The 23199-nt window shown below is 47.0% G+C and overlaps 1 pseudogene; it reads left to right on the top strand.

Annotated features, from left to right (window-relative positions):
* The first annotated feature begins 3800 nt into the window (after positions 1-3800).
* On the top strand, positions 3801-19563 carry LOC129075398 (tRNA-dihydrouridine(20a/20b) synthase [NAD(P)+]-like; annotated as a pseudogene).
* The last annotated feature ends 3636 nt before the right edge of the window (positions 19564-23199 follow it).

Raw genomic sequence — 23199 nt, 5'->3', positions numbered from 1 at the left:
CTGAGCATTCCCGTGTCCTGTATGTCTCTGGTCAGGATGGGGCACACGGGTCGTTGCTGGGCCGCGTGGGGGGCCGGGGTGGGCAGCGTCATTCTGCCGCTCGCACACGTGGCGTGTCAGCACCTCGCTCCTTGCCAGGAGATGACAGCCACAGCTGCACCTGCTCCGCTGCCCGGGGGCTCCGCCAGCTTCTCCGCCTCTCGGGTTGGCGCGGGTGTGAGTGTTAGCCCGGCCGCTGCAGGACACCGTGCCATCAGGCCAGACACAGCGGCGCGGCCCCCGGTCCAGCCCATCCCCCAGGCTCCCGCTCGTTCTCACGCTCCTGGGACTCACACCCCTCTTCTCTTCCCAGCCGCCCGTCCTGCTGGCTTCAGGCTCCAGCCCCACAGTGGATTAGCTGAAATTCCTAAGTTGCAGTCTAAAAAGGGAAAGTAGAATAAATGTCTGTTTCTCTCCCTTGAGTTTTCTTTCTTAGCGTCTTCCCAAAGGGGTCATTGGGTTTTATTTATTTGCTTTATTAGTATCATTATGAGCCAATGGATTTTCACGTATCTGCTGCGGTGGTGTAGTTGTTGTCACTGTTGCGATTACTGCTTCTGTGACGGCCCCATCGCCTGTCTTTGTCCGGTGGCGGGTCACTCCGCCGGGCCCCGGGTCTTCGTCACGCACGCCCTCTGCTCTCTGACGGCTTCTTCGTCTCCCAGTACAACAGAAGGTTCCAGGGCCCCGTTCGTGTTTCCTGTCCCAGCCTCAAAATCAGCATTTATCCAAAGAGTCATGGTTTCTCTTCTTTGGAAATTCTATTTTGAGGACATTATCTGCGTGTTGGGATGTTTATTATTTGGGGCTTAGTCATGGCTTTTAGACTTTTTTCAGTGAATGTGTGACAGGATAGTAAGGAGCTAGGAAAATCCCTGGACAAGTGGAATGGGAAAACTGAGACAAGAAAATTAAACACGGCCAAACTGTTTAAGCAACCTACAGCCAGCTTGTGAATCGCAAGAATTTATCTCCCCTAACCAAGGACACTTGAGAGTGAGTGGTTCATACCTTTCCTCCCTGACCAGAGAACACATAGCTTAAATCTCCTGGGTCTGGGAAATAGAGAACAGAGACCTAATTAATGCCATTTGTGCCAGCTGGCCCAAGGACAGATAAAGTCAGGGGAAGAAAAACCTCATTAAAAGCCAGACAGACCCAAGATAAAAGTAAAGCACTATAGCAGACCAAAGAATATTCCTAACTCCCCCTGCCCATACGCTCCTTCTGACGCATCAGCATATTAAAAATGCACCTGGAAAGCTAATGAATAATCTGCTGAACTCTCCTGCACACTGAGTCAGGACAAAGACTCAGTGCGGGCTCCCTCTAGAGCACGCCTGTGCCCTCTCCCGGGCTTGAATTTTCTACTTCCTCCCTCCTAACCCCCAGGACCCCAAGGAGACCTGCAGCCAGGGGAGCAGCGGGCAGCGGCTGCTCGTCCCAGGCTCACCCCTTGATCCTGTCTCCAGAGCCCCCTTTTCTCTGACTTCCCCGTGAGCTCACAGCAGGCCCGCCGTGGCTCACTCCCCTTCCTATAACATTTCTAGGAGCCAAAGCAGAGCCCCGCCTAGGTTCTCTCCTGTTACTCCTCGTACCCCAAGTCCTTCTTTCGTCTCACTGTCCCCAGCCTTAGTAAAAATACTCTCCGAATCGCCTGGACTCGTGCTGTGAAATCTTCCCTACACAAAGTCAAGAACCCACAGGTTACAGGCTGGCCTGTGGCAGATCCACTCAGGGCCAGGCCCCTGTCCGGTTAACAAACAGAGAAAAGAAACAGTGTTTCTTAAAGGAAATATGTGAGTTCTTATTAATTTTTCAAATAGAATTTAAGATTATAGGGTTTTCCACTTGGCTCTGAAAGTGATTTGGATCCTAGCTTCCAATCCAGTCAAGGTATGGCGTTGGTACATGCAGTACCTGCATCCTTCCACAACTACATCAAATGACAACTAAACTACAGAACAACCATCATTCATAACCCCCCGGAACCTAGCTGAACAGAAGTCCTATAACTAAAGATATATAAAGGAGAAGGGTGGAGATGATGAATGGGTTGGTCCACAGCAACGTGAGGCGGTTAAAATTCAGGAGGGACATCTCGGTGTGGAGGTGCCCCCTGAGGACCCCGGTGCCCTGGCCTCACACAGGGCCCACCAGCCAAGCATTCTAGTGCTGAAGAAAAGTCCTCACAACTTCTAGCTCTGAAAACCAGTGGGTATTGGGACTGAGTGAATAGGAGGGCTTCTAGAGTCCCAGGCATTCCTCTTAAAGGGCCCACACACGGACTTACTTAGACTCCTTTTCTCTAAGCTCCAGCTCTGGGACAGCAGCTCGGAAGGCCCTGGGGACATATGGGGAGAAACTGAATTGTTGGGCATTAGGGCGAGGGCTGGAGGGTCAGCTTTCTCCCAGACAGAAGTGCTGACAGAAGCCACTGTCCTTTTCTGAGTCCTCCCCTCCGGGGTCTGAGTCTCCATCAGCCTGGCTCACCCTGCTGTCTGGCCCTGGTGATTCCCTGAACCACGCCCCACCCAACTGGTGGACCCACCCAGGCTGTTTCCAGTGGTATTTTCCAAATCGCCTGTCTTGGCTCCTGCTTTAGACTTTCCAAAAATCTCTCAAACAAGCAGCATGAAGCCCCAGCTTGCCCCATATGTCTTGTTAAGTGGCACCAGGCCCAGTACTAGTGGAAGCCAGCCTTGGATCACAGCTTGGCCTCTCCTGAGCACGTCCAAGCCCAGCACGAGTAGCAGCCATCTGCAGATCACTTTGTAGCTCATGCCATGGGGTCTCAGGCAGGACACAGGTGGCGGCTGACCTTGGCCTGCGCCTCCTGGGAGGCCACAGAGCCAATGTACTCAGTGGACAACTTCAGACTATGTTGATGTACCACCCAACCACCTTCATGAGCGACACACTCAAGCTGAGGACCCAGTGGGCACCAGAGCCTTGCTGAAGTGAGTCCTAATCCGTGGTGTCAGCTCCTGTATGGCAGATCTGCCATGGTGTTTGAGGCCATTTTTGGCAGCTGATAGGCCTGGGAGTAAATTCTTCCCATTGATGTACCAACAGCAATCAAGGCTCAACTACAACAAGAGGGCACACACAGACCATACAAGGTGTGTACCTGGAGTGCCCAGCTCAAGTGATCAGGGAGGCTGTGCCTCTGGGCCCCATAGGACACCTACTACATTAGGCCATTCTACCAAGACCAGAAGATATACCAGCTTTACTTAATACATGCAAACATACACAGGGGGGCTGCCAAAATGAGGAGACAAAGAAACATGTCCCAAATGAAAGAACAGGACAAAACTCCAGAGAAAGAACTAAACAAAATGGAGATAAGCAATCTACCAGATGCAGAGTTCCAAACCCTGGTTATAAGGATGCTCCATGAACTTAGGGGGAAAGTAGAGGAAAGTAGAGGAGGACTCTAGAAGCCCTCCTATTCACTCAAAGTGAAGGTCACTTTGAGACCTTCAACAAAGAGATAGGAAACATAAAAATGGAGATAGGAAACAAAAAAGAGAGCCAGTCAGAAATAAAGATTACAAAAACTGGTGAGTTGGCTCAATAGGCAGCAGCTGGATGGGACCTAGCTGGGAGCCACCTGGGTTCCAGAGCAGGCGAGCGCTGAGGGCTTAGTCCACCCAGGAATCAGAAGCTGTGGGGCTGTCGCTTTCTGCTGTCTCTCATCATGCCACTGGGACTTGAGTGGTTCCCAGACCAAAAAGATTTGAAACAAACCTATGTCCATGAACAATGACTGCATACAAACCACAATATGTCAAGAAAGAAAAAAAGATCCAATAGAAATGTTTCATTCTGGGCAGCTGGTAAAAGTCTCTGCCTGATGGTTCGATACTCAGAGTTAGCTTTCGGAACACTAGTAAGAAAATACAGTCGCGATCTGTGCTACACACCAATGATAGTTGCCACTGATCTTGTCAGATCTATAAAAGCTAGAAACAGTGAGTTTACCACAAACCAAGGTGATTGCCCATTGACCGTTAAGTTTGCTGCTAATGGTGCGAGGCTTTTATCTGATGCTGCTGGTATAGCCTGTCCTTATGAAAATGGAATAGACATTTACTGTGGTTGCTCTCAGAGGTAAAGCTCAAAGAAGTTGGAAGAATTTTCAAAACGATTAGAGAAAAACTATGTGGACAAGGTGGGCAAGGGCAGGCGGTTATGTAGCTCATTTAATAGACAAAGCAGAGCTTGTTCAAGAAATGGTGAAACAAGTAAGAAATCAAGTGGAAAATCCCAGATTTTCAGTATCTATTAAAATAAGGATCCACGATGATCTTACAAGAACTGTAGCTCTTTGTCAAAAGGCTGAAGCAACAGGTGTTTCCTGGATTAGAGTCCATCGAGAACTGTTGAAGAAAGACATCAGCCAGTTCACTGTGAAGCCATTAAAATAATTAAGGAAAATGTGTCTATACCTGTTACTGTTAATGGAGACATCAGAAGCTTAAAAGAAACAGAAAATGTGTGTCATATTACTGGGTCAGATAATGTGATGGTTACAAGAGGACTCAGCAAACCTGGCCATGTTTGCTGGATATGAGGAAACTCCTCTGAAATGCATCTGGGACTCAGTTGACCTTGCTCTTGCACTTGGAACTCCTTATATGTGTTTCCATCAACACTTAATGTACATGATGGAAAAGATAATTTCAAGGCAAGAAAGAAGAGTATTTAATGCTTTGTCAAGCACAACAACAGTCTTAGATTACCTTACAGACTATTGTGGGATTGGACTAGGCTTCTTAAATTATTTAATATACACTTTAAAGGAAGTGTGTTTAACATTTTTAAATAAAATTTTTTTATTTAAATGCTAAAAAAATAAAGATTACAAAACCTGAAATGAACAATACATTATGAGGAATCAATAGTAGAGTAGATGAAGCAGAGGATCAAATCAGCAACTTTCGGAGATAAGGAAGCAGACAACATCCAATCAGAATAGCAAAAAGAAGAAAGGATCCAAAAAAATAAGTATTATTTAAGGAGCTTCTGAGATAACTTCAAAAGTACCAACATTTATATCATGAAAGGAGAAGAGAGAAAGCAAAAAATTAAAAACCTATTTGAAAAAATAATGATGGATATCTTCCCTAATCTGGTGAAGGAACTAGACACACAAGCCCAGGAAGCACAGAGTCCCAAATAAGGTGAACTCAAAGAGGCTCACATCAAAGCACACCATAATTAAAATACCAAAGATTAAAGACAAGAAGAGAACTTAAAAGTAACGAGAGAAAAGTTCCCATAAGACTGTCAGCCGATTTCTCAAGATAAACTTTGCAGGCCAGAGGGATTGGTATGAAACAGTCAAAGTGATGAAAAGCAAGGACATACAAGTAAGATTATTCTATCCAGCAAAGCTATTATGTAAAATTGAAGGAGAGATGAAAAGCTTCCCAGACAAGAAAGGAGTTCATCACTACCAAACCAGTATTATTAAAAATATGTTAAAAGATCTTCCTTAAGAAGAAAAAATATGAATAATAAAATGTCAATAACTACATATCTATCAACAACTACTTTATTTCTTTTATTTTTTAATATATTTTCTTGATTATGCTATTACAGTTGTCCCAATTTTCTCTCTTAGCCCCCCTCTGCCCGGTAACCCCATTCCCTCCAGCAATCCCCCCTCTTAGTTCATGGGTCATGCATATAAGTTCTTTGGCTTCTCCTTTTCCTACACTATTCTTAGCATCCCCTAGTCTATTTTGTACCTACAAATTATGCTTCTTAATCCCTGTACTTTTACCCCCATTCTCCCCCTTCCTCCTCCCTGCTGATAACTCTCCAAATGATCTCCATATCTATGATTCTCTTCTTGTTCTGGTTGTTCATTTAATTTGTTTTTTAGATTCAGTTGTAGATAGTGGTGAATTTGTTGCCATTTTAATGTTCATAGTTTTGATCTTCTTTTTCTTAAATAAGTCCCTTTAACATTTCATGTAATAATGGCTTGGTGATGATGGACTCCTTTAGTTTTACTTTGTCTGGGAAGCCCTTTATCTGCCGTTCCATTCTAAATGATAGCTTTGCTGGAGAGAGTAATCTAAGTTGTAGGTCCTTGCTTTTCATCACTATGAATACGTCTTTCCTGTCCCTTCTAGTCTGCAAAGATTCTTTTGAGAAATCAGCTGACAGTCTTATGGGAACTCCTTTCTAGGTAACTCTCTGCTTTTCCCTTGCTGCTTTTAAGATGTTCTCTTCATCTTTAACCTTTGGATTTTTAATTACAATGTGTCTTGATGTGATCCTCTTTGGGTCCAATTTGTTTGGGACTCTCTGTTCTTCCTGGATTTGTATGTCTATATCCTCCACCAAATTTGGGAAATTTTCTTTATTTTTTCAAATAAGTTTTCAGTTTCTTGCTCTTCCTCTTCTCCTGTCATCCCTATGATTTGGAAGTTGTCACTTTTGGAGATGTCCCAAAATCTTCTACTACTCCCCTCACTTTTTTGATTTCTTGTTTCTTCATTCTGTCCTGGTTGAATGTTTATTCCTTCCTTATGTTCCAAATTGTTGATTTGAATCCCGGCTTCCTTCCCTTCACTGTTGGTTCCCTGTGGATTTTTCTTTATTTCACTTAGTGTGGCCTTCATTTCTTCCCTTATGCTTTTTCCATACTCAACAAGCTCTTTGAGCATCCTGATCACCTGTGTTTTGAACGCTACATCTGATAGTTTGGCTATCTCCATTTTGTTTAGTTCTTTTTCTGGGGGTTTGTTCTGTTCTTTCATTTGGGCCATATTTCTTTGTCTCCTCAATTTGGCAGCCTCCCTGTGTTTGTTTCTGTACATTAGGTAGAGCTGCTTTGACTCCCTGCTTAGTAGTGCGGCCTATTGTATAAAAGGCATCAGTACATTGTGTGGGGCAGAGCCTTAGGTGATCACCAGGGTGGGGCAACCCACTTCACTGCTTTGTGGCTCAGAGAGGGGACAATGCCACTGCCTGGCTTCTGGAAATTTGCCCAGCACGCACCCCACTTCCAGTCACCTCGCTTACTCCCTTTATGCGACTGGTGCCCTTCCAGGTGTTACCCTGGTGCTGAATCCCAGAGGGGGTGTATCTGTATAAGTTTGAAGTCCATGCTGGCCCTTTAAGTGGAATCTCCTGAAAATCCAGCAGTTTCTTCTGTAGCCCCGCCCCCCACTGATTTTTACAGCCAGAAGTTATGGGGATTTATCTTCCTTGTGCTGGAACCCTGGGCTGTGCGGTCTGTCCTTGGGCTGGGATCCTTCACTCCTGAGGTATCCTTCCGATTTTTATCCACCACACTTGAAGGTGGGGCTGCCTGTTCCTCTGCCTCTCCACGTCACACTGGGTCTCCTCTCCTCCTACCCATCTGGATGGATGTGGCTTCTTTAAATCCTTGGTTGTTGGACTCCATACAGCTCAATTTTCTGATGGTTCTGGGCGTTATTTGTTTTGAGATCTGGTGGTAATTTTTTCTGTAGTTGTGCAAGGAGGTGAAGTGCATTTACCTACGCCTCCATCTTGACTAGAAGTTAATTATCATTTTTTAAAAAAAGGATATAACTTAGGAACAGCCAAATGGAAGGGACGCACAGGGCACAGAGCCCCCACGCCCTCTCCAGGCCGGTCTCCTGGAATCTCCCCAGGTTCACTGCCTGGAAGCTCTCTCTATCAACAACTACATTAAACGCATGCAAATGGATTAAATGCTCCAAACAAAGGCCATACAGTGGCTGAGTGGGTAACAAAGCAGGATCCCTACATATGATATCTACAGAAGACTCACTTCAGATCAAAAGACACACAGACTGAAAATCAAGTGGTGAAAGAAGGTATTTCATGGAAATGGAAACAAACAAACTAAAAAGCTGGGTGACAAGACTTATACCAGACAAAATAAACTTTAAAACCAAGGGTATTACAAGAAACAATGAAGAGCCAAGCAATTCCACCTCTGGGTATTTAGCTGGAGAAACCCAAAACACTAAGTCAAAAAGACACATACATCCATATATTCATTGCAGCATTGTTTACAATAGCCAAGATATGGAAGCTACCTAAGTGTCCATCAATAGATGCATGGATAAAGAAGAAGTGGTGCACAAATACAATGGAATATGACTCAGCCATAAGAAAATTAAATCTTGCCATCTGCAACAACATGGATGGATATAAAGGGTATTATGCTGATTGAAATAAGTCAGACAGAGAAAGAAAAGTGCTACATGGTTTCACTTATATGTGAAATCTAAAAAACAAAATAAATGAACAAGCAAAACAGAAACAAACCTGTAGATACAGAGAACATTTTGACAGTTGCCAGATGGGAGAGATTTGGGGGATTGGTGAAAAAAGTGAAGGGATTAAGGAGTACAAATTGGTAGTTACAAAATAGTCATGGGATATAAAGTACAGCATAGAAAATGCAGTCTTTAATATTGCAATAACTGTGTATGGTATCAAATGGGTACTAGATCTATCTGGATGATCACTTCGTAAGTTATATAGACATCTAATCACAGGTTGTATACCTGAAACTAATATAATAGTGTACATCATCTGTAATTGAAAAATAAAAATTATTTAAAAAAATATTTGGGTCCTAAGTACTTTAACAAATTATTTATTTGATATCTACTATACATACACACTCACTCACACATTACTTAATATTGTCAGACTAACACAGTACATTTAATATATACAAATACATATTTTATAGCATAACACTAACACAGTATATATAATAACTATATTCTGAAATATATACACTTGATAGTTTCAGGATAATAATACTGTATTATGATTACTGAAAACAACTTAAGGTTTCTTTACAGTTTTTTTGTCATTTGAATATATTCTTTTAGGAATGTATAGTCAAGTTACTGTTATAAAATAATTGAAGTACCAGTAATTACTATCTCTGTGTTTAAATCAACTAGATATGTGTTTAGGTTCATTTCTTTCAGTTTGCTCTCAATGGTTAGAAATTGTATTTTTCTTTTTCTATTACATTCAATTTACTTTTCTAATTATAGAAGACATTGATGTGGTTCCAAACTCAAGTATATAAAATTAGACACTGTGGTGATTCAAAGTATGTCCACAGATGCTTTAACACACCACTTCCAAGGTGGAGCCTAATTCTCCTTGAGCGTGGGTTGGACACTCAAGGAGAGTGTTGCTTCTAATGAATAAAATAAGATACAAGTGCAGTGTGTACCTCCAAGACCAAGTCATAAAAGGTACCACAGTTTCTCCTGCTTCTTTTGGGTAACTGGTGCTGGAGAAACCACCTGCTGCTTCGGGAGGATGCTCAGGCAACCCCACAGAGGCCAAGGTAATGCAGATTAGATGCAGATTAGATGATGAATTAGATGAAAAACTCAGACTCGCTCATGAGGCACCTTGAGCCAGAACCACCCAGCAATGCTGCGCCAGGATTCCTGGCCCTCAGAACTCATCTGCGATTAAAAAAAAAAAAAAAAAGTTTATTGTTATTTTAAGCCACTAAGTTTTTGGAATAATCCATGATGCAGAGATCTATAATTAGTACAAATACATTCAGCTTAGTCTAGTTTTCATTCCTTTCTCTTCTGTCCTCTAAAGTTAATCAATTTTTACTTGTCAATTTGTCTTTCCATTGCTTTTAGTTTTACTTATAAGCAAATATGCATATATTTGCATCACACACTCTTTCTTAGATAAAAGTATGTTATACACACTCTTCTGAACCTTGCAGTTTTCAGTTAGTGTTGTTTACTGGAAATCATTCCAAAGCTGAACACAGAGGCAGCCCTTGCTCTTTGTAGCGGTTCGTTAGTGTTCCACTCCGTAGATGAACCGCAGACAGCTCCGCCAGTTCTCTCCCGATGTTGTGCTGTTTCTGGTCTTTAGCATCACAGATAGTGCCGATGCATGTCGTTTCATAGTTTTTCCAGTATACCTTTGGAATCGGTTCTTAATTGTACTCTTTTTAAATTTTTTTCCTATTACTTCAATTCTTGAGGATCTCTCTCGTTGCGCCTCCCCTACTGCAGACTCTGTTCCATGTAACTTGCCTTTATTTTGTTTTATTCTAAGTGTCCTCCATGCATCTTAGTTCTGTACTGATGAGATGGTGCAATTATAGCCCATGCAAGGCAGTCACTGCTCTGACCTGCTGCTGTCAGGAGGCTGGATTTAATGCTGAGGTTGTGGGGATTAGAGAAGATCCGACCTCGCCAGGGCGGGGGGAGGGTGGGGAACAGCGGGGATCGTAGCGCCGTGCACCAAATGGGAGGTCTCTTCCAACAGGTATTCCAAACACGAAGTGACTCTTCTTGCTGAAGAGATAAAAATACCGCTCTCTCCCCTTCCTGTCATGATGACAAGGAAGGTAATGAGGATTATTCTGAAGATTAATCTTGAATATTTTTAAGATCAAAGATATGAAATAAAGAGGCCTGAAGTTAGAGAATCTTATCCTGGACTAACCAGCAAAGCCGGCAGTGAGCATCTTGCAAGCACAGTAGCTGGAAGTAAAGTCTTTGCAGAAATACTTTATATTTAATTTACATTTAATTCTATATGGAGTTTTGGAGCAAAGATTAAAAACCTACAGCTAAGTGGACAGCCATTCTCTGAGGGGCAGTCATCCCGGATGATGTCAGTGTTAGGAGAGACGCGTGTGGGGTGGCGAAGGACAAACAGGATACCTGCCTGTCGGCCGGATGAACTTGATCAACCCTGTGACCAAACACAGATTCAGTTGCCCGGTCCGATCCCTCGCACACCCAGGATTAAGAACATATTAGTTACAGCTTGAAATAAAGAAGCCGCAGCCCCAACCATGGAAGAGCCTTTAGAAGAGCCTTTGGAAGATGCCTTTTTAAACGCCTTTGAACGAGCCAAGTATTGCAATGGCACAAAACCACCGAAGAATATTGACAGAACTTGGAAAAGGCAAGGCCACAAGGAAACAGAACAAATCAATCCAAAGGTCCCTCGCTGGGCCACACTGAGTCTTACCATCTCCTCAGGACGGAAGAACTAGAGTTGATATCGAACTTTTCTGCCCGGTCTAGTATTTACAGTTGCATCTATTTTTACCCAAATTCCCTGCTCACAAAACTGTATAGATTCCTTATCTCAGGGTATGGGGCAGGTCCATTTTTGCTTTCATGCAGTCCTTAAATATTGTTATGTATCTCTACAAAGGTGGACTCTGACTATTTTACAAGATTCTATTATTCACTCTGGGCAAAAACGGCAATATCCTTTCACAGAGTCGCCGTGAGGTTGTTACATGTCACAGTAGATCCCCAACTCACCCCTAATACACTGATCAGATCCCTAACTTCAAATTTTCATCACAATTATATTCTTCTTCTTGCCTTTTTCCTGTCTTCACATGAGTTAAATGCCAGTGCACATGAACCTTTATGCAATAAATTAGATCCTTAAAAAGCTGCATATAAATTATTTTTTATTATCAATACTATATTGCCAGTCATTAAAGATGTAAATGCATGTCTCTAATAGAAATAATTTCTGCATTTTAGAAATTTGTCATTTCTAAATGGAAGACTGGGTGCAAATTAAAGATAAAGACAATCATTGCTCAAAGATTTCAGTAGCCGGGGAGTCCACTTAGGCCGTGGCCCGCTGGAAGCACCGTTCAGGGGACCGAGAGCCCGCTGAAGGCCAAAGGGCTTGAGGGCAGCTGAAAGGAGAGGGGGCGTGGCAGGAAGCGGTGTGCGAGTTACACTCAGAAGCCGGTGATGAGCCACATTGCCGATGCTGGCTGCGGTGAGGGGTGCAGGTAGCCCCTTCGCAGCTGAGGATTCTTCAGCGGGAGGGGAAGAGGGGAAGCGGGGGAAGAGGAAGAGGTAGCAACGGGTAGGATGAAGTGGGTGGGTGCCGCCTCAGGGAGTTGGAGGCAGGCGAGCTGCTTCAATGTCTGTAAATAGAAACGTATTTTTCCACTAAGTTTAGGCACTTATTGACAGCTGATCATTTCAGGGAAATTTTATCTTCTTTTACAATAAAATTTTAATACTACTTCAGCCTCAAGTATCCTTCCACATTTGACCTCAGGGTCTACGTATAAATACTGCCACAGGCTTGCTTTCTATTTTTGTGCATCCTTTAGAAAAGTGGGAAATGGTTAAAAGATAACTAATGCAGGTGGACTGTTCTCTGAAAAATTTCAGTCTTGCCTGCGGGGGCCGAGGGTCGTCCGGGGGAGGCGTGTCTGCCCTCCCGACCTGTGTGCCGGGGGGCGCCTGTCCTTGGCCCCAGGCTGCCTTGCTGTTGCGGTGGTTCAGGAACGGGGGAGGCCTGGAAAGTCACGTGTATCGCATGCCTTTGGAAGGCCAGGCTACTGACAGGCAGCCTCCCCCTCCATCCCGGCGGCAGTCCTGCGCTTTGCATTAGTCCCAACTCACCGATAAGAAAAATGAGAGCTAGAGACGCAAAATAACTTGCCCAGAATCACGCACTAATAAACGGCAAGGCCAACGTGCAAACCTAGGGTGGGCCGATCATCCAGCCGAAGTTCTTCCCTGCACCCCGCTCTGCCCCACTTGCCGACGTGCGGTAGATTTGGAGGCAGAGCGGGTGGGGGAGGCGCGCCGCGTTTGAAGTGGACGGGAGCGCTGCTGACGCTTCGGCCCAGCTCCTCCGGCCCTTAACCTACCCAGGCGGGCTGCCGCTGGGACATGAGGCCTATCCCGCGCAGGACTATCAGTTGTAGAGAATTTTTATAACTGTCTCACTAAATCACAATCACTGCCCTGCTATTAAGATTTTCTGCCTGGATTGTCCCCTTCCTCATTCTTTAAAATAAGTGAAACTCAACACTTCCTCCCCCCACCCCCCACCCAAGCCTCTTAGTCCTTTCTACATGGTGTAACTCCCCATTCTGTCTGCAACACTTCGGAAGGGATTCGGGGTAAATCAGTTCTAAAATCTTACTGCCCCAAACCCACGTGAAGTCCAGAGCCCCTACTGAAGATCACTCTTCTCATCTGTTTACTTCTGGAGGAACTGAGTAAGCAGCTGTGGGTGAGGGGCCTTTTCCTTCTTGCCCCGCCCCCCTCCCCTGCATCCTCACCATCTAGACCACTGCCCTGTCCTCTCTCCCACACCCTGACTCCACCCTGGGAACCAACAAGAAAGGCCACTGGTGCCACCGGTGCCGTCGCCTCTGCCGAGCTGGAGGGCGGCAGTGGGTGTCCGCGTCTCCCCTCGATGGGGCATCCCTGGAGTGCTAGGTCTGCCAGCGGTAGGCCCACAGCAAATCTGTGTGAATAACAGACATAAAAAACCCGAGGCCATTTAATTCTCCAGAGCAAAACAATGGGCTAGATTTATAAAGTGGTTTTGGGTTGTTTTGTTTTGTTTTTACTGTTCATATTATTTCTGCCCTCTGCGCACAACTTTGAAATGTTGGGGTAGTGGAATGGGAAGTTTTCCTTGGACAATGGCACCCACACTCTTCCGTCCTTAACAATATTCAGCTTTTTATTCATGGAATTGATGCTGTTGGGGGTAGGGCTTATTTCTGAGTACACGTGTGACCGAAGCCAGAGCAATGCGAATATTGCATCTCCCTGATACCATCGGGGACACGCATGGCCCCTGTAGGGTAAACGGGGCAACCTGGCTTCTTCACCCCGATGTCTGGGGGACGAAGGTAAGCCGTGTTCTCATAGCCTTGAGTGGGCTTGCAGGCACAGAATCTCAACCTGTTTTGGCTCCCTGCCGACTTTGTCTGTCTTCAGTATTTAAGGGGGTAGGGGCTCCCCACTAGGACACAGGCGAGGGAGAGGACAGGTGACGTGCAGTGTGGCTCGCAGAAACGTGCAGCGTGCAGCGTGCGTGGATCGCCCACCCTTGAGTAAAGGCATGTCAGACATCCTGACGGCTCCACGAATATTATTCCATCTGCCCGAACCTCTAGTGAATCTGTCCGGCCTTGAAAGGTCGCAACACAACCCCCTTCAGGTCAATGAGTATGACACTTGTGGCTCTGCGTGAATTATTGGTAAAGCCATATATTTTTCTTCTCTACAAGGTTCTAAGCTGTTTGATCTGTCCAGAAAAAGTCTAGCCATTGTTAATATAGCGAGAACCGGTTTGTATGACATAGATGTAACCTAGCAGCTAAGGAGAGTGGACTGGAATGCGCATATGTGAACAATGACAACTTCACTGTGTTAGTTAGTGGGGGTGGTAGACGTCATTGAGTGAGCATAGGTACTGTGTGGCCGTCGCATTCAAAATGACGGAATAAGTAGAGCAATGAATCTGCATCACATTTTGCGTTAAGCTTAAGCATTCTTCCATAGAAACTATTTGGATGATTCAGAAGGCTGCAGCTATGGGCATCTGGTGATTGGCAGCTTCATCACGACAATGCACCCACTCATGCATCTCATCTGGTGCAGAGTTTTTTGGCAAAACATCATATCACCCAGGTGACTCAGCCCTCCTACAGTTAAGATTTGGCACCCTGAGACTTCTGGGTTTTCCCAAAACTAAAATCATCTATGCAAGGGAAGAGATTTCAGACCATCAATGATATTCAGAAAAATACAACAGGGCAGCTGATGGTAATTGGGGGAACTGTGTGAGGTTCCAAGGTGCCTACTTTGAAGGGAACTGAGGCATCATTTCGTCCTCTGTACAATGTTTTTGTATCTTGTATCTTCTTTCATAAATCTCTATTTTTCATAGTATGTGGCTAGATACCTTCTGGGCAGAGCTCGTAAATGGAGCAGCCTGATAGAAAATAAAGTCCAAAGGGAGAACAGGATTAACAAGAGATAGAGAACTGATGCAACACAAAGCCATAAATAGCGAGGGTAGGTGGGTGATCCTTTTGCACACCCTTTATCAATAACCACTTGCCAAGGCTGGTCTGCTGCGTCCTCTTACTTAAAAATAGTAAGAGGAGGAGGAGAGGTTGGGGCACAAGAGGAAACAAGGAATGTCTTGCTTCCGGCCTTCCCCACCACCCTCCCCTGCTACCGCCCACCCCTGAGGCTTAAATCTGCCTCTGGCTTTCTTGTTTCAACAAGCCAAAAAAAAAAAAATTTTTAAAGTGAAGTTAAAAGACAGCCCAATTACTTAGTCAAATACATCCTATTTGAAAACTATGCAGAAGCTGGGAAGAGGCATAAGATTACATTATAACTGGAGCAAAAATAGTTTTTGTTTTATTTTGGGAATGTGGTTTCTTGTCAGGAGATCATGCCAAGTCTTCACTCAAGATTATGAGGAAAAACTGTGTACTTGGTGCTTACCTGGCCCTCCCCATATATGCAACTTCATGGTCACCATTGTGCCCAGTAACCTGGGAGCATCTCAGGTCGGGTTCCCTAGGGAACAGACTGAGAGGCAGGCAGGCGTGCAGCAGTGAACCGGGCTGGGCCCTCAGAACCAGCAGCTGTGCGGGAACCAGGCAAGCAGTGGATGGAGGGGCCACGGGCAGCCCCAGAGCTGGGGTGGCCAGTCCAGTTAGTTCTAAGTGGGCAGGGGTTCCGGCTTCTGTAGCTCCAAACAGCTGCATCACTGGATGGGGGCTGTCCCCAGCGGGAAGGACATAACCGTGGGCCAGGCAGCTGCCTGCACCAAGAGCACTTCCCCGGAGGGATGGGGTGTGAGCCAGGGCGGGAGGAATGTGCGCCCTGGCCCTGAGGCGCCCGGGTAGCCTGCCTTGTGTCCCTAGGGTTGCTTATCTTTCCTCGGAAAACACACTGATGAAGGCAGGCATCTTGTACGTTGGTGCCTCACTGGAATCCACAGTGCCTACCCAGCCATTGGCACATAATAGATGCTCAACGTACAGTTGTTGAAGTGCAGCAACTAATATTGAATTAGACTTTGTATTCTATATATCTTTATTGTATTAAACACAAAGGCGAATGTACTCATGTAACGCATTTTCCCTGGATATATTTTAATAAATATCCTCTAAGATCTGAGGGCATTCTCCAATGTAACTGTGTTAAAATTATCACATTAAAGAAAATGACTTTTTTACAATGGTGTGATTAGTTTATAATGTAAGTTTTGCAATTGTCCTAGTGATGTACTTTCAACATTTTCTTTCTTTTTTTTTTTTAAGTCCAGAATCCAGTCTAGAATCATACATTGCATGTATGGTCATATCTCTTTACTATCTTTTAATCTGGAAAGTTCCACAGTCTCCTTTCATCCTTCATGACACTGATATTTCTGAAGTACTCTGCTAGCTGTTTCGTACTGTGTCCCTCGATCTGGATCCGTCTGAATGTTTCTTCGTGATACCTTCACGTTGGTCATTTTCGATAGGAACACTACACGCACGGCGCCCTGTTCTTGTGGGTCTCGCTGGGAGGCAGACGATGCTGCTTGTCCTGCCCCTGGTGATGGTAAGTTGGATCTTAGTTATGGTGACTTCTGCCAGATGTATGCATACCAAAAGCATGCTTTCCTTTTGTACTTACTAATCTGTGATGTGATACTCTGAGGCTGTGTGAGTATCCTGTTCCCCAGAATTGCTCTCCCAATGATTTTAGCATCCATTGGTGATTCTTGCCTAAATCAAGTATTATTGTGAGGCTACAAAATAAGGTAACACCTTTGGAAATTAAAATATCTCACCTGGTTGGCAAATGGTCATTGTGGAATCTCTGGGATTAGAAATTCTATATATTATGAAACTATCATAATAGTATTGTGTCATAAAATGTCTCATTCAAAGCATGACTGTGGCCTTGGGAATGCTTTACCAAACTGAGAGAGTCACCCTCCAAAGTTTTTTAGTGAGTAAATTGGAGCTGAGAAGAATAAGTCCATGCTATAATTCACAATTAAACCCTAGTCAAAATGGTATCAAGCAAAACCTCCCAGCCTTTAGGCTGGAACCGCTGTCTTCCAGTAATTCACCAAAATGACTAACACAAAGGGAAAGGGGAGAGGCATGCACTGCATGTCCTCTAGGCCTTTGAGAAAACAGCGTTGTTCCTTTGGTCACATCCATGAGAATCTACAAGAGTGGTGATACTGTAGACATCAAGGGAAGGGCACTGATCGAAAGGAGCGCCCCACAGGCGTTACCATGGTGAACCTGGAGGCATCTACAACATCACCCAGCATGCGGCGGGCATTGTTGTGAACAAACAAGTTAAGAAGTGATCCCCCTTACCCAGTTACACCTGCTGCATGTACCATTTGGAAAGGAAAGGAGATGATGTTAAACTGTTTAAATCTGTGTTTCAAGCCGAGCGGGTAGAAAGAAGCTAAAAGTCCTGGCTAAGGCACTGAACAAAAATTTCTTTCTTTCTTTCTTTCTTTCTTTCTTTCTTTCTTTCTTTCTTTCTTTCTTTTTTGGTATTGTATTTATTTCACCCCCAAAGCTGCACACTTTTTTTTTAAAGATGTTATTTATTTACTTTTAGAGAGAGGGGAAGAGAGGGAGAAAGAGAGGGTGAGAAATATCCATGTGCGAGAGACACATCAATCAGTTGCCTCCCACATGGCCCCAACTGGAGACCTGGCCCACACCCCAAGCATGTGCTTTGACTGGGAATCAAACCCGCAGCCTTTCAGCTCTCGGGCTCAGTCCACTGAGCCACATCAGCCAGGGCGCTCTCATCTTAAGCAGGGTTAAACCGAAAGGACAAAACAGAAACAAAGCCACAAAGACAAAACAGGCAACCCGGCATCTAACATTTTCTTCTCAATGTTTTGTTAAACCTCACTTAGGTTTACTTAACTCCATTAGAGAGTAGTAATGTAGCACTTGTGCCTATTTTAAAATATTGAGGTTATCTATAACACATTTAAAATAGAAATAACCTATGATAATAGGCATCATGTATTGAGCATTTGCAAGAGCTAAGAACTTTACATGCATAATCTCATTTGAATACTCTCAACTCCTTGCTGTGGTTGTTTTTATTACGCCCATTTATTACCCCCATTTTATAGCTAAGAGAAGTCAAAACATTGCCCAAGGTCACAGGCTAATGAATCATGGGATTCCAGCCCAGTATTCTGACCCTGAGCCCATGCAGTCTACTACAATACCCACTTTAAATTCTTCGAATTACCCTCCCGTCTTCATCCGTAGGCATGCACATATTTACAGTTCTATAAATGTGTACATAGTGCTTGTACTCTCTCCTTCCCATGCCCGCTTATCATATCAAACATGTTTTCATGTGTCCAAATCACATTAAGGTGTAATTTGCATATTAATAGTCTCATAATATTTTATCGAATTGTCATAGCATCATTTATCAAGCCATTTCCTTCTATAGAAGTTTTATGGCTTCATTATTTTTGGTTACTACAAACAACACTCTAATGAACTGCTTCGGGCTCTCAGCTTTTGCTTTAAAAATATATATTTCCTTAGGATAAGTGCCTAGCAGTGGGATTTGCCCCTATTATCGTATTACTTTCCAACGTGTACTAATTTATGGTACTACCAGAGTGAATTAATAGACCAGTTTTACTATATTCTCACTAAAATAGCCTAGCAGAACATTTTCAAACAGGAACATAAAATAAATGAAGTACCACTACGATTATTGTTGCCACAAAAAGTTATCGCCAGAAACCACACGGCGCGGGCCGCGCCCCTTCGCTTCCCCGTGCGTCCTCCCCTGCCAGGCCGCCCTCCGCACCTGCAGGCGGGGCGGCGCGGGAGCCTGGCTCCGTCGGGGGCGCGGCAGCCCGGGCGCAAACGGAAAGGGCAGCCCTTGATTCAGACGGCCCGGCCGGCCCTGCACTTGTTCCTTTGCCTGCCTTCCCGACGTTTCTCTCCCTCTCCCTTTTCTTAAGAAAACACTGGGGAGGATTTGGGCTCCTGCTCCCTCCTTCCCTCACCCGTTTCCACACGTCGCAGGCCTCGCGAAGCGGACCCATCCTGTCCGGTTCCCAGAGCCACCGGGCTAATTCGGACCCTCGCCATCGCTGGCCTGTCCACAGGGGTAGAGCAGGACTGCCGGCGCGCGTTCGTCCCCGGGCACCTCAACCGTCCGTGACGTGTGTGGGCTTTCCGGGCCTACCAAGGTGCCTCCGCGAAGCAGGAGCCACCGCAGAAACTCAGGCACAATCCTCCCGCGGTGGCTATTTGTGTTGCCTGCTGGGAATCCCTCCCGGGCGGGGAGGCCTGGGGAAGCCTCCTAGGCGCCTTCAGAGCCCCCGGCGAGCGTCGTCGCCCGGGCTTTCAGCAGCGCCTCTGCCCGCAACCCTGCGGCCCTTCGCCCTGCGGGCTGGCTCGGGGCCCTGCACAAGCCCCCTCTGTCTCTGCAGAGCGTCGTCCCAGGCCCTCCGGAGCTGGTCCCTCTCTACCTCTGCAAGTCTGTCACCCCAGAGCCGCATCCTGCCCACCCGTCCCCGGGCCTCTGCCCAGCCTCACCCGCATCCCGGAGGCCGCTGCGCGGGGGTGCCCGTGTGCACGCAGTGGCCTCTCCTTTCTTCATCCTCCTGCCTCTGGTCGAATGCCACCGACTCTGGAAAGTCTTCTGAGGCCTTTGGAGAGCCTGGCATTAGTGCTTCCGTGACACCATTGACTTCGGTTCATGCTCACATGATACCACCTGATTGGTTGGAGCCTGTCTCTCCACCAGATGGGAACTCTTCTAGGAAAGCAACGAGGACTGACTGATTTTGGCCCTCCCGATGGTGCCTGGTACCGCCTCTGGTGCGCATCGTAGCTTCCGGACCAAGCGAGAGCCCTGCCCCCCGCCCCTGAATGCGATGGCTCAAATCTCCAGCCCAGGAATCTCAGAGAAGGGTCCGACCCCGTATACTGGGAAGATCCTGCCTGGAGCAGAGGGGGACCCCTGCCTCCACACCTTCCTCTCCGCTGCCTCCGTTAGGAAGAGGACTGGGGGCTTCTCCGGGAACCTCCTTGTTCTGGGTAGAAGAGAGAGGAGGGGAAGCAGAGGCCGCTCCGACCACGGCAGAGCGAGGTGCTGGCCGGTTCCTTCAGGGTCCACACATCTCCAGATTCAGGGGAAATGGGGGGGCTGGTGGGCAGGAAATGATCACAACTGGGAGGTAACTGAATGGCCACTTCCAGTGGGCTGTTTTTCAGTTTTGGAAACAGAGGCTTGGAGACCAGGAGAAAAGCATACAGCAGTCAAGCTTCATTCATTGGTCTGGCCGGCGGTGTCTTTGTTTCCCCAAAACGCGTAGCAACCTTACACCTGCACAAAATGGAGGTTCTGTGGACAGTGAAGAAGGGGGTGTCCCGGCTGACAGGACGTCACTGCGTTTCAAACCCTCCTTCCCCACTGTTCCGTGTGACTCTGGGCGCGTGATGCTGCAGCCTCACTTCTGCTTGGCCAGCCAGATCCCTGTTCGTCACCGGCCACAGGGACGCTTGAGGGAGCCTGGGCAGCGAGGCGAGGGCGGGGGCGGCGTCCTGTTCTCGTTTCCTTACTGTTCCTACTGATGTGGCTGCCACATGCTTCTGCTCCCAGCAGCAGCAATTGGTTCAGGAGCGACTGGTTCCAGTTCCCAGGGTCTTCTGCCCCCTGAACCAGCCTCGGGGGCCCCCTCAGTTGCGCCTGCACCAGCCGCCGGGGCTGGCAGTCCGGTCTGGTCCGTCACCCCCTCCTCGGGCACAGCCGGGAAGCACAGTCCCCCGGGGGTCAGGCGCCCACCCTGTGAGCTCCCCCTCTGAGCTCCGAACTCCACAGCCCCATCCCTTCCCGCTCCTCCAGCCCAAGGGGCGCAGCTGCGTCCTGCAGTGGCCGTGTCTGTTTACCTCATTGTCCCCTTTGGTTTTTCCAGTGTTCTAATCCCTGTAACCAACTTCCCATAATAAATTATTTCTGTTAAAATAACCAGTATGGCTTCTGTCTCCCTGATTGGACCGTGACTGCAGGAGAAGGGTTGCCAGGAAGCTGATGTCCAGCTCAGTTTCAATGTCAGAGTCACCTCTGACCACGGAGACTGTCATAACAATGATTTCCACCTACTGAATATCTGCGCCAAGCTTTGAATGCAGTACAAGAGACTGCATATACTGTGGCCAGACCACATGTGACGTCTGAACTCTGCCCCCAGCCTCTGTCTCCACCAGCCCCCAAAGCCAAACCACAACCTCTGCAGGGATCCAGTCATTGACTGACAACCTCACTGTTTTTTGTTTGTTGTTTTTATTTTTGTTTTTTGCTCCTGCTTCCAACTCCGGGCCAATCAGGGAAAGCCAAATATGCTCCCCGCACCCATCACAAAGGATGCCCCGTTTCCAGTTAGCTGCCTCCAGCTTTCCTTTGCCGACAGCCCCGGGTCCGAGCACACCCGAAGCTCCCGCTTTCTCCCGCCTGCCCCGGGGAGACCCCCCCACTAGACTTGGTGGCAGCGCTGGGCCCCTCGCTGCGGCCAGCTCTGCCTGTTCTCACTTGGCCAGGCTCACTTATTTCCAGAATTTGGTTTATTTCTCAGGAGAAAACACTCAGGCCAAATCATTCCCCCAGGTGTACGACTATCGCGTGGCAGAGCCAGGGTTGCGGGGCTCAAGCCCTGGTAAATCCGATGCCAGGTCCCGCGCAGGCCCTGTTGTCCCTACCCTGGGGCCCCTTGCCTGGTGTTGATGGTCTCCTCCCGTGACGCCATGTTAATCTGCCTGTCCCCCTCCCCAGAGGACCAGCCTCGTCACTGTCCGAGTCAGGACATGTCACCGGCAAGCTCGGCCTTCTCAGCCCTGGCCCCAGGCACAGCCCACGCTGAGGCTGCTGAACGTGAGTCAGGGAAGTGCTGAGGCCGCATCTCTGACTCCTCTTCCCCAGGCTGGTGGCTGAGGGACGCTCTGGGAAGGACACAGAATCAGCGGGTGGATGGTCTGGGACGTGTGGCCCTTCCTGGGTTGTGGTGTGGACGGTGGAGGTGAATGTTGAAGGAGGAGGTGCCCTCTGTGCATCGATGGGGCTCTCGGCCCAATGTCAGTGGGACCAAGGCTCTGAGGGAAGCGGGAGCCAAGGCTTTCCCGCGCTCAACCTGCAGGCGGTCAAAATAAACAAAACTGCCCACGTCCAAAAATCAGCCATCGCGGCTACTTAAAACCTGGCAGGCAGAGGAGGTAGGTGGCTGCCTCATTCACCTCCTTCCCACACACAAGTACGATGGCTCTCGGCTGCTGGGAGACGCCTGTGCGAGAGCCTGGAGAAGGCCAAGGCCACAGGAGTCCTTCCCCACCCTGCAATTTCAAATGCCAGAGGACCCGCAGGCACCTGGGCCGCCCACCAGGTGGCACTAGTGCCGAGCTAATGCGGGGTCTGGCCTGCCCGCCCGCCCATCCTGAGAGGCCACTTTAGTGGCCAGTAATAGGAGGTAAAAGAAAAACTGGAGGTGGAAACAGGGCTGCCCTCATAATCCCACAGAGAACCGTTTATGTGATTGCAACTTTCATCATTAACAACGCATTTGTTCTGCACCAGAGGCCTGAATTAGCAGAGCTTTAAAAACTGAAAATAGCCTAATGTTTAGACTATGCTAAAAAAAGAAAAAAGAAAAAAAAAAGTCACCAGGGCTTTCAGAGAAATGACCTGATCAATCTCCCAGCAGGGTAAATGTCAATGAAGCTTTTCTTTGATTAGTCTCGTCCTGTTTTCCTGGGCCATCAGAATTATAGGTTTTCTGGAGATCACAGTTTAATTACATAATTGTACAATAATAATAATAATAATAATAATAATAATAATAATGTACCACACAAACAGGAATGACAGCAGCGTTTTCCGAGCTAATACCAGCTACGGGAGCCAGTCGAGTACAGGCAGAAGAGTGGGTCTCGGGATTGCATCTGGGTTCACATCACAGCTTTGCCTCTTCCTGCCTGCGTTTCTTAGGGCAAGTTTTTTAATCTCCTAGAGCCTGTTTCTTTAGCTACTGAAGTAAGACAGAAAGGCGTGCTCTGTGAGGGCTGAATGGCGTGTGGCCTCTGCAGGTGCCTAGCACAGCGCCTGCCTGTGGTAGGTGAGCAGTTCATGAAAACCCTTCCCCTGTTCACCGAACACCAAGGCTTTGCATCCGTCACCAAGGTGGACGTGCTGCTTCTTTGCAGCCTGCCCGCCCAGGACTTCATCCCTCTGAAACCTCTCATCCATCATTCCATTTCGGTTTGCAGGCTTTGGAGCACAGCTGCGTAGGGCA

The sequence above is a fragment of the Pteronotus mesoamericanus genome, unplaced genomic scaffold (genome assembly GCF_021234165.1).
Source record: "Pteronotus mesoamericanus isolate MK-2021 breed Mesoamerican mustached bat unplaced genomic scaffold, CSHL_Meso_final contig_53, whole genome shotgun sequence".
NCBI classification, from domain to species: Eukaryota; Metazoa; Chordata; class Mammalia; order Chiroptera; family Mormoopidae; genus Pteronotus; species Pteronotus mesoamericanus.
This window is presented reverse-complemented; position numbering and strand designations above follow the sequence as displayed.